Below are 12,743 nucleotides of genomic sequence, written 5' to 3' on the forward strand. Positions count from 1 at the left end.
GTATTTCAGCTTACAAGCATCGTGTGCTTCCCCCTCATCATGCTTCCAGAGGACAGCCAATCAGAAGAAAGTGGGCTTTTAGCCCTCTGGAGTCTATACGTCTGTAATTTAGGATGACCTAGCAGCAAGACGCAGCTGCTGAGTGTCAAAAGTGTTGATTTCAAACTATGTTAGAATTAAAATCTAGTACAATCTAGTTATGTGGATTTTATCAATAGTGTGATGCATGTAAGTCCTAAACACTTTTATTTTAAAATAAAGCGCTAGACATGACCCTGGAGGTAGCCCTCTTTAAATACTACATTGACTGAATATGATCAGCCTGAATTTATGCATTATCATTAACTCATTAATCCAAAATAGAAATGTTTGTAGTCATCATGCAGCAGTGAAACAACATGATAGTTATTTTTTATGGACAGTTTGACTAGGAGATACACAACACCATTAAAGACGCCCGACCATTAAGGTGTTTCATTTCGCCAACCAGGTGAGAGTGAAATAGAAATACAGTACTTAAAAGACATTAAGGTTTTCTTAGTCATGTACAGATGTTAAGGCCGATATTAAATCTTTTTCTTGTTGTAATCACGCCTCCTGTTCATAGATCTTCTTTAACACACTTTCAGTAAAAAACATGAAGGACACGCAACATTACAAATACATTTGTGAATCCTAAGACAGCGTTTACGAGCTGAGTGAGCAGTTAAAGGGGGGGGCAAATTATTATTAGAAAGGCTGTAGTTTTTAATTACTTCATTGTAGTCAAATTACTGACACTCATGGCTTTAAATTGTTTAAATTAACAAACTCGCAGTTCACAGAAAAATCTCCAAATTCAGCCAACAAATACTAGAAATATCCAGTCTAGACAATTTATACACAGTAATTGTTTTATTTTGTGTTCCCACTTTCCCAGTACATTCAATCACTACAGGTAAAATATCAAAACCACAAGTCATGTACAAAGGCTGTGGTGAAAATAAATGCTCTGTTTAGTTCTGCTAAACAGAAAGGCTGATTAATTATATTATATGAATTAGAATTACTCTGTGAAGTCTTTTATAATACATAGTGCAAACTTCAGGCCCTCTTGGCTTGTGCACAATTAAGTGCATCAAGTCAAAATGTGAACACGTTTAGGCAAATCTCTCTACATTCTTATAAGTTATATTCAGAGGTAGGAAATACATTTTTTAACCAGTAAAATTCAGGTTCACAGTATCTTCACTGTGAACTTCACTTTCTGTCCTGTTAGTTCCTCAGACTGTCAGTATTTAACTGGATATAAAGAGAAGTTTTGAATGATCCAGCATACTTCAAACAGGACATTGCTTTCCACTTGCTGTCCTGTGGATAAAGCTCTTGTTATTGCATACTTTTTCGTTCAGGTCCTTTGGTCACCTTGTGGATTTCACTTATTTTCAGACACTACTGATCATGTCTCTAGAAATCATCTTCAGCACCTAATCTTTTGAAGTCACTGACCCCTATTCCTTAACGTAAGTCGCAGAATATAACTGAGAAGATTTTCACGAGTGTCTCTTTTTTGTCTCTCTGCGGGAACGCCACTCTTGTAGTGAGGGTAAAAATTGTTTTGAACTCTTTTGAGAACTCCATCAAAATAATAGAAGTGTTCGTTTTCTTCATCATTACGTCGGCTGTTGTCATCGTCTCTGATAGGGTCTGTCTGCAGTTCACCTGGAACCATAGGATGCCTTGAAGCAAACATCTTTGTTCCTCCGAGTCTCTCTTTGCAGTGTTTCCAGCCAGCTTTCGTGCGATGTATTAAACCTGTGCAGAGCGGCACAGTGTCCCCTGAAATCTGTTGAGAAGATCTTTCATCAGCACCGTCATTGTTGTTCATCGTGTTATACTCAAAACAAAATGAATGCCCAAAATAGTGAGTTTAAGACATTTGAGTACATGTAAATTTTCGATGCAACGTTATTACATAAGTACAATGTAAAATCTTAAATATAATTCAATCCAGTCAAATTAAATTCACTTGACTGATATACATTCAGTTTATACAAACCACATTTTCCTCAATGATTAATTATTTAAATAAATAAATCTTTCAGTTGCATTTTACTCAAAACTATTACTTACAACTTTATCAGGGCTAATAATCATTTTTGGCCAAGTATTTTCCAACCCCATTTTTTTCTTTCAAAGGTAAACATTTACTTGGAAAATACTATATAATGCAATAAGCTATCTATTTGATGGCCTTCCTGTCCTGAAGGCTCACCTATCACTTCATTGCACTGCAAACCAAAATAAATTTGCAGGCCTTAAAAAATTTATGCAACTGAATGCCTTATTTTTCTTAAGTTGTAGAACTTAAAAGTTGAAATACTGTTGGATTAGTATGTTTAAGTACTATAATCGCAATTTTTTTTTAGTTAAGGTTACTTAGTATTCGTTCACCTCTCAAATTGGATTAACTCTAACTTTTCATTTCTGCAAATATCTGTGAATAAAATCATCATTAACCCATCAACCCACTGCACCCCTGGTGTCACTGCTTCCTCTGGCATGGAAGTAAATAAAACAAATTCTCAGCCTCTAAAAAAAATAATAATAATTGAGCAACTCAGTACGAGATGTCGGGGGGACGACAGTAAAAGCCAACATTAATAGTTAATGGTTAAAAATAGTTAACCCTTGAACTCAAATGATTTGTTGAGTTATTAAGACATTGTTTTCTCCTGAAAAACCTGATGTTTACAATCAAACTCATGAGGCCCTATGTGAGCAATAAATTGCACAAAAATATCAGATGTAGCAAAAACAATACAAATTAAAACGTATTTGCAATTCTAGAAATTTTTCTTTGTTTAATTACTTCATGGTTCAGGCATTACAGTGTTAATCAAAAATCAAAAGGGCGAATATCTCATAGGAACTCAAAATATTTCAATTGGTTGGATTTGAAAAGAAAAGGAAATTTCAACCCCAAAATTTGGGTTTAAAATGATTGTTTTCAACATTTCTGTTTTAATATAGTATTTCATTACTCATGAAATGTAACTAATTTAAATGATAGTTATATGAATCTAACAGTCAAACGGGACATATACTTCCGCAAACATTCAACTATTTATTTAATTGAATCTTGAAGAAATACTTACTTTTGCATGCTTGTGTGTGGGCTCCACTCGTGGATGATTTTGATCTTCCTTTCTTTCAGTTTCTGTCCTGCTTTTTAAAGCTTCTTCTTCACTCTGTGCGTCTTTCAGAAATTTGGTTCGATTTTCTAGGACGTCTTCTCTCATCCTGAGGCTCGAGAATGGCTTCACGGTCGTTGCTTGCGTAGTTTCTGTTTCATTCTTCAAAAATCCTGGCTCAGTGTGTGCCTCGGGCTCTGGACTCGCTCCAGTTGTTGGTCTCCTCTCTGCGCTCGGCTGTCCATCATCTTTGTGTGTGCTGCTTTGAGTGATGACTTCCGTACTTATTGTTGTGTCTTTAATCTTTGTGTTTGCTGTAGTTGTGTCTGTTATGTGTTCTGTTGTTATCATTTTGAGCGGGCGAGGTGAGGGTACGACTGTCTCCTCTGGTTTCAGATTTCCTTCGTGTTCAGTGTGGTTTATTCTTGTTGTTTCATCGTATATATTAGTTGTTTGTGAGTTCTCTGGTTTTTCTGTGGTTTCCTTGACTTGTTCCTTTATAGTTTTTCCACGTTTCACTGCTTTCCTATCTAAGCTCTCTATTACGAAGATTTCTAATAAACATATTCTTCCTTTCAAACATTTACATTTTGAGTCGTATTGTTTAATAGCGATGTCCTTTAAAGCTTTAGTGATGGGTGGCAGGTCACCCAGCTCAGGAATATTCACTTTCCATCTAAAGTCTGTGTTGGAAATAAGCTTTCTTTCAGATCTTGGATCCGTTTGTATCTCCATCACTGCTTCTGGCAGGAAAAACATGATTAAGGCTTCTTCTCCCACATCAGACAGCATTTGTTTTTCATTGAAATCATGAATATCTGTTTTATGCGTGGAGCGTGTTCGTAGGACGTATGCAAATCTCTTTTGGTTTCCATTTTCCATAGGATTCATATTTTGTTCTGCTTTACTCTCTCCTACTGGGTGTCTGAGCTCTGGTTGTTTTGTGATCATTTTCCAGCTAAATAATTCATTATTATCATCCTGAGTGGGCCTCGTCTTATTCAGTGGTCTATTTCTGAATCCTTTCTTCTCCTTCGATACTAAGAGGGGTTGCCTCGTAACATCAAATCCACCATCATCCACACCAGATGCTGCTTTTAAAGAAAGTTGTTTCTGAAAACTTCTTTGGTTAGTGGAGTCTTCATTCAAGTTCAAAAGTTGCTTTTGCTTCACTAGAATGTTTTCATGTCCTTGTGTCTTTAACTGTGACACATCTGACGTTTTCCTTGAAGAGGTGCCAGAGTGCAGAGTAGCTGCATGGAAAATGTCACGTTGACCGACTGAAGCTCTCAGAGATCCTCTTTGATTGTGCTGCATGAGAATTTTAATGTCCTTTGGTGCATTTAGTTTTGTCTGTAGTGGTTCAGACTCTTCCTTTGAGGTCCTCCTGATGTTCATTTCTGCAATTTCACTAAGTTTTGGACAGCAGGAAACAATCATAATTGTAGTCACACAGATTTGCTCCATCTGCATTTTCTGCAAATGAGCAGTGACGGTGGCTGCCCAGCCCTCGGGTTTCTCCAGTAAGAGAGCCTGAAGGTTTTGTCCTGAGACAATGGAGCGGTGGAGCACTAACAATGAAGGTCTAGAATCAGGGCTATCTTTAATTATATCCATGGCAATGTGACTGGTTTGACTAACAGTCTTAGTTCTTGGAGTATCGCTAATATGAAACAGGGCTGTGTTTGACTTCATCGTGAAAGCTGGAACAAGTTTTCTTTCACCACAATGAAGAATGGCCTAAAGTGACAAGAGAGGAAGACTGAATTAGTTATAAAAATGTTTCCAGATAAATGCGTGAGCCATAAAAACAACTTCCATCACCATGACTGCAGTCCAGATGGAAATATCCATCTTGGAGACTTGGACACTTTGGGCACTTGTTCTTCTGAATGAGACTTTGTTAGTGAGGGGCAACTCTGACAGACCGCAAACACTGCACACGCATAGAACAATTACCATGTCGGATCAAATAAGACTTGAAAATGTAAGCTGCTCAAAAAAGTAACACTTTTTGATCAGAGTATAGCATTAAGACAGTACATACGTAGCAGAGGGGGTTGTTGTTTCAGCTGCTTTTGGAGTTAATGAAACAGATGCACTAAAGGGGCAACAATGACACAACCCCCAACACAGGAATGGTTTTACAGACGGAAGCCACTGACATTTTTTTCCTTTTCATCTTTTCCAACAGTTTTTTCTCTAGTTTTGCATTTGGCCAGGGTCAGTGTCACTACTGGTAGCATGACGCGATACCTGGACCCTACAGGGGTTGCACAGGTAGTCCTAATCATCCAGGATGGCTCATGAGTATGTGCCACTGCCAGAATGTTTGCTGTCTTTTTTACTTTGATTTCTGAGGTGTCTTTGAAGTCAACCCTCACTAGTTTGATTATTTTCTTTTCCAACAAACTGTCATGGGCTTGTTGTGTGGCAGTCAGTGAGAGGACCAAAAATAAAGGACCTGGCAGACAGGCTTAACTTAAGGCAAATGGCTGATTGAACAATATAAGAAGCAGAGCTGAACTGGAGTAAACTAACTGAAACCACAAACCTTGAGTAACAGACATGACAAGGAACAGATGAAAACTAAGGACCTAATTACACAGGATCACGAGAAGATGGGCAACAGGTGGAAAACACAGCTGAAACAAAATCTGACTGACCAAACAGAGGAAGCAAAGTTAAACGTAATGCACATGAGACTAGGGACTGTCAAAATAAAACAGGAAGTAACAAGCACTCAGAGAGTCACGTGACATGCCAAAACATGTAAACTTGACACTTGGACAGGGGAAAATAGATATGGAAACAGATGACAGACCGGGGAGAGAAAACAGACTGGACCAAGTCCATAACAGCATAGAAATCTACCATGATTTTTTTCCTCACTGAGATCTGCTTTCTTTACCATAAAGTGCATTTGTGTTTTTTGCAGCACTGCAAACACACAAATATGCTCCAAGCACACGCCCGACTGTGCAGCACATCCATTGTTAACTGAGCAAGTAGAGGGAGAACAACTGTTCGAACTGTTCTTCCATGAAATCTATTTTTAATATGCCTGTTTAACCCAGTTGGTCACAAATTGTGGGGCAGGCCCCACTGGTGGGTTAGATGGAGCACACATAAGGAGGCAAAAAATATTAAATAAGATTAATTAAATTTGAAGGGGAAATAAACCAACAAGCATTTATTTATGTAAACCTCAGTTTGGAACATTTTTATTGTAAATGGTCGAGTGGCGTTACGAGTAAAATTTTGACATCTGAAGTGGGGCACACGTCTTCTATTTGATAAATGTGCAGATTCTCTGGAGTAAATATTAAAATCACATGCTGAGACTGTCACGGTGTCACGCTTAGTTAAAAGCATTACCCGAAAAGGCTTTTTCTCTCTAATAAATATTGTTATCTGGCACAAAAACACGCCACATGTCAGATATTCTTATTATCAGCAGCATGAAATGGGTGTAAAAATAAAGCAGCTTGTGACTGAGTCATCAGCTTCGTGCTTTTTAGGTAGTGTAATGTGGGAGACTCTTGGCTGCTTTGCAAAATGTGACATTCCCACCTGGTATGCTGATAATTCATGCACAGAGGAGCAGCATAAGAGGGAACATGTATAAATTAAAAACAAATACAGTTGATGGTGGGAGTAGTTTTCCTAATGAAGAACAAGACATAAAAAGGAAACCTTTTTTTAACAGCATTACTGAATAAAATAAGCATACCAATACAGGAATCTGGTCCCTTTGCATTATTCTTCTCAAGTCTTTGAAAGACAGAGTGTGTCCATGGTCACTGTGGACTGTGAACGGCCAGCAGAAGGAGTAGCTCCTCTGTTTGTGTAGCAAAACAGCATACATGTAGTTTCTTTTGAAGCATGTAGACTCAGTTTGGCTCCGAAGTATCTTCAGCCCTTTGGGAGCCATCTGTCCACCGAGGATCAGTTTTCTGCACAAAGTCCAGCTGAAGTAATCCATAACCCAGTTCCCGTCTCCTGGGGGAGTCAGGTCAGAGACGAGCAGAGACAGCAGCAGCCAGGGCCTCATTGTGCTGAAAATAAGTGCTGGAAGGCAGCCTGAAGCCAGCAGTTATGCTTTTATCTTTCCTGCATTTCTCTACTTTGTGTATGCAAAACACAGAGCAAATAAAAGATTCTGTTCTGTCTCTAACAATAGGCTGTAATTACACAAAGGCAAGTTTTCATCGTCTCACACTTGTAGAAGTGTCAGGTTATTAAACCTTAGTGGAAACTGTAAGCAGTTCTGTAGTTTCACAAATAAAGTGGTGCTGGCTATTTTTGCATATATGCACTCAGATAGATGTAATACTCTTTGTTATATGTATCGTTATATCTACCACATTGCAGCAATAGAGGTCTGAGGATAAGTCTGTTATTCTAGATTTCTTCCAGTGTTCAAAGCCCACTGTGAAGTAAACCTACTGTTTATTTCTCTGCATCTAAGACCTGACAGAACTAATTCCTGTGCAGTGCCAGCCTACATCGTTCTCCTACTTTCGTCATTCTACTTTTGGACTAGACTAAAATGTTAAGTGGAACTTGTGATTGCTATTGCATAATTGTCGTTTAGTTTACATTTTTCACATAAAAAAAGCTGAAAAAGCTTTTTTTTTGTATGTGCCACTTTAGTCTTGGATTATGAAAACATTACACCCGGTGCTTCTAATCTTTAAAAGCATACAGTACGTTACCTCATGTTCATGTCTTTTCATCTTTTTGCATATTATCAGACTTTGTCCGTAAGACACGCACAGCTCAGGTGAGCAGCTACAGTAACAGCTCATTATTGTCACCTGTCCTTCACTGAATCAGCAGGTAAGAACTCAGTCTATATTTGATTTGCTTAAGAAACTGCAGAGGATAGCTTATTTTGGTGCCTAAATTGAAAGCACTTGAGCATTTTTAAATGTATGAAGTTAAAACAGTTAAAGCATTCCTGGCTGTCATACCAGAGATAGTGAAATAAGCGTAAGTGAAGAGACATATCATAGAGACTCAGAGTGCAATAAAGAACTACAGTTAGAATAATTGTCAAACTGTTATGTTTAAACAGTTATTGTGAAAGGAAAAAAAATATTATTATATCCATCTTAATAAGGTCACATAGATGTGCAAATTTTGATAGACTTAGGGTTAGGTTTTTTTTTTTTTTTCTTGTAAGCTAGTAAGGGAGAACAGTCTTTATTGTGTTTATATTGGTAAAATAAAAAGAGGAGAGCATCAGTCATGGATGTCACAATGAATAAAGATGTAAAAATGTCAAGATTAATCCACTCCATAATACCAACAATACTAAAATGTCATTACCTAGTGCTTCAGTTACTTAGAGCATAATATTTTATTAGGTTCCTGTAAGAACTTGACCTATTTCTGGTGTGTCTATCTTTAATTATGTGTAGGCAAATATAATTACATTCTAATTTCGAATAAAATACATTTAAATTCTGTTTAATTACAGGGGAATTGTGGTCTTGGTCATGGGACATATTGTGAAGTGTTAAAGTATTATGAAGTTTTTGATCACAAGCTTAATTTGTTTAAAAAAAACATATTTAGGAACAAAAATGAAATATAAAGAATGAAATATGGATCAATACTCCCCACACATGTGGGTTTTTAGATAATGAGATGCTCAGAATTTAAGCAATATGTCTGTCTCAGCTTCCACTCAGCCTCCTGACTAATCACACCTTTGGAAAAATGGGCAACATCAGCACTGCGTGTCAGTTGAGCAACAACAGCAAGAGGAACGTTCGAGTGTTCATCACAGGGAAGGCTGTGGAGATTGATGCCTTCATCGTTTCCCAGTCTGATGACGATGCCGATAAGGAGACGACCCCCTCCGTGGTGAAGTTCACCTTCAAGAAAGACATCGACTGCATCCGTGTGCTGGCATCCGAGACCAAGGAGGTGCCCTGGAGCCCTCAGCACTTTCTGTCTGTCCTCGTGGAGGATGAAGACGATGAAAAAATTTGTTCTAAACAAATCATTCTAAGCAAGGCGTTGAGCGCTCCGGTCGCCGTGCTGCTTTATGACGTGTAGACTTCTATTCATTACCGTCTGCACGCATACAGATAATGGCTTAAATGCAGAATTGTCATGTTGTTGTCACAAGAAAGTCAAATTGAATAAAGAAAATATCAAATTCTGCTGTTAACACGTCTCTTGTGATGCCTTCAATAAAAATGCCACTCAGCTTCATACTCTTCTGGCCTTTTGTCATTGCAAAGGAAGATGAGCTCATTTTGTGTCAGTCTGCTTGCATGACTGGTCCTCTGTGATCATCTGCTTCAGTCCAAGCCGCAGGATCGTTTCTACACTGCAAAGGCTTTATTCATTTTGGAGTCCCATGCTAATTAAAATGGCATGTCACACACTCTGTCACAGTCATATTGGTTTTTTTTAATTTGTTTCAGTGAACAAGTTCAAGTTCTAAAAGTGCACAAATATCAACATGTTTTAGATGCTGGGTGTTATAAATAACAAGTAGCTCTTGACTGTATACTTGCTTGATGATGCATCATAAATCATTCTCAACTCGAAGACGTTAATTATTGTGCTTGTGATTTGCTGCAAAGAGAAAACAAAAGTGAGTTCAAATTGTATGGCAACTGATTCGACATCAGTTCATGTGAGTAAAGTGTTCAACTTTACTGAAACAAGTTCTCAGCCGTGGAGAAGTAATTCCCAGAATGCATTTCCTCCTTATACATTAGGTTACCCAGCAGGCCCAGTCTCTGTTCCTTCCCTCCCTCTCGCTCTGCCCTTCTCTTTTCCTGTCAGGCTTCCATCATCTCATTGCTGCTTTGTACTGTCTCTTACCTCCATTTTCTGCTGAATTGCTGTCACTCCTGTGATGTCTACTTTCTACGTTTTGTCCTCTTTTCCTAGTTTCTCTATGGTGTGTGTGGCAGTCAGGGTGCCATTGTCTACCCTGTAGAGGTCTGTGTGTCCCTCCATGGATATGCCTCTCCAGACAATCACTGAGCATGGACGCGCTTGTTTTGTTTTTTTAAAGGTTCCTTCATGTAATGATCTGCTAGAGGGTGTGGGGGGGCCACAGCCCCGTCCTCCAGGGCATGAAGCAGGTATGGAGGAGATCAAAACTCCAGACATCCAGAGGCCCCCAGAACACAAGAGACCAAGGAAGACCAACAGAGGGGCAGCCGCGCCACTGTCCCAGAAAGAGCTGAGGAGAGTCCCAGATGAGGGCTCACTCAGCAGCCGCGGAGCAGAAGCCAGGGGGAGTTGCAGTGACGCACCCGTGAGCTCCGCCGGCAGCCAGCCGTGCCTGAGTGACCGAGCCCCAGGCCGAGAGGCCGGGGGCACACCACCTCCGAAGTGGCCCGAGCGAGCCCCAGGCTCCAGGCCCCGATAAGCGGCCGCCAAGGAGTGAGCCGGTGTGTACCCGGACGCCCACCCCCGGACACAAAGAACCACCAACGCACCGATGTCTGAGGGAGTCCGCCACTGGCAGGGGAAGTGGTGGTAGGGGGAGATAGGCCTCCAAACCTTGGAGGGCCTGAGATGTCCCCAGAGAGGTGGCGCCTGACACCCAACCTGACATATAGACACAGACATACAGGCACACACATATACAAACATCCATTCCCACCCTCATGCTCTCATATGCACTTACTCCACACTCAACCAACGTGGAGACAGACATAAAGAAACGCTGTACACACGATCACACTCCCCAAGTGTACTCTACAAACCGGGTCTAGGTACCCTTGCCCCTGGAGGGGGGAACTGCACCCAGACCCAGGTGGTGTTTCCCTTTTCCCTGCGGTGGGGGGAGGCAGACCGCCCCGACTCCGCAGCAGCAGGGAGGCCCCACACTCCAGACCGCAGTCGGACGGCCAACTCCTCCTCCTAGCCCCCCCGCTCCAGCAGGCCGCAGAGAACGGGGGTGAGAGAAGACTCCAAACCTCCCTCCACCCGCTCATTGTAGTGTTGATGCATGTGTGTTCTAAGGTGCATTTAAAACCCAGGAGGGCTTGGAGCTACCTGCCAGAGAGCAGCAGGTAAGCGCATGGTCCCTCCTGTTAGCCCTCAATGTCTACGTGTATTTAAAATTGAGAGGTGGGCAACGACGCCAGGGGTGGGGTGTACACCCTGATGGTACTTTGGATTCCGTGTATCGTGCCCACCCCCAAGATCCTATATGTATGTGTAATGAGAGTGTGAGTAATGTGAATGTCTACGTTGTGGGATAAAATTGAGGCAGAGGCAGCCAGAAGGGGACGGGGGGGGGGGGGGGGGGGGGGGGGGTAGCCTCCTCTGCACCCTGGTGACATACCCCTACTCCAAGGTCCTGCATATGTGGGTGGTTGTGGTGGAGCGGGAAGAGGGAGGCAGCTGGAGATGGGGAGGGAAGGAAGGGAGGGGCAAGTGACCCCTCCCTGGGGCCAGCTCCCCCACTGACCCCAGTAGGCACCCCCATACTCCGCGACCCGCCAGGGAAAGGGGGCCCAGGCCCATCCAGACCGGGGCCCAGTGCAGCAGCGCCTCCCGGCCCCACAGAGCCCGGGACAGTCCACCCAACCCCACCACAGAGAAAACTGCACCCACCCCACCATCCATTCATCTTCCAGACTACATAAGACAATAAACACCCACGCTGAGATCTTCCTCCACCTCTCCTGTATCTCCCCCTCCTGCAGAGAGAGCTCCTGAAGAGAGGAAAGCTCCTGCAAGATGTGACAATCTCCCCCACCAGTTGAAGAGCCCCCCAGGTGGCTCGATGCACCGGCGGCACCCTGCTCCAGGGCTGGGCCCCCATGCACCCATCCGCCCACAACCCCGGCAACACACCAACCAGGACCCAAGCCCCCGAGGCCCGGCCCGGGCCCCAGCCCAGAGACGGAGCTCCCCCAGAACCTCACGCCCATCCCGGACCCACCCATCTGGCATCCTGAAGGAGTTGGACTACCTGTGCAGGTATCTCCTCATTCTATGAGTATTAACACTAATCCTAGCCAAAAAAAAGAAAAAAAAACCCGTCAGAAAATATGATGAGGGAAAAATGTCAGTGACCTCCACCTGTAAACCCATTCCTGTTTTGGGGGGTGTCTCATTTTTGCCCCTCTAGTTCTGCTACTGTTACTGTATTTAACACCAAAGTGGCTGAAACTTATTAACAACTGCCTCTTTCTTAACTAACTATACTGTCCTGTTCCAGGTCTCACTCACTGTGGGGTCTCCTTTACCAAAGAGTCCTCAGAGTGGCCCCTGTAAATAATCCTACTCTTGCTTACCAACTCCAAATTCTTGTTGAAGTTCTCATGTTCCTAATAAAGACTATTAAACTTGTGACTGTGTCTGGGTCTTGATGTTCTGGTCTTTATGACTATGGATAATTTGAAAAGTGGTGGTTCATACAAAATCTTGTATTTGTTTGCAAAAACTAAAGTTCTTTGTCAGTGAACAGTTTATTGAGCTCAAAAGGAAAACTTAATTTGAAATTATGTGAAGCAGATCAAACTGGTATGGTCTTTGGTCAGAATAACAGCTGATTTGAAGTGTGTCCTCATCTTTAAT

The sequence above is a fragment of the Maylandia zebra genome, linkage group LG7 (assembly GCF_041146795.1).
Source record: "Maylandia zebra isolate NMK-2024a linkage group LG7, Mzebra_GT3a, whole genome shotgun sequence".
Classification (NCBI taxonomy): domain Eukaryota; kingdom Metazoa; phylum Chordata; class Actinopteri; order Cichliformes; family Cichlidae; genus Maylandia; species Maylandia zebra.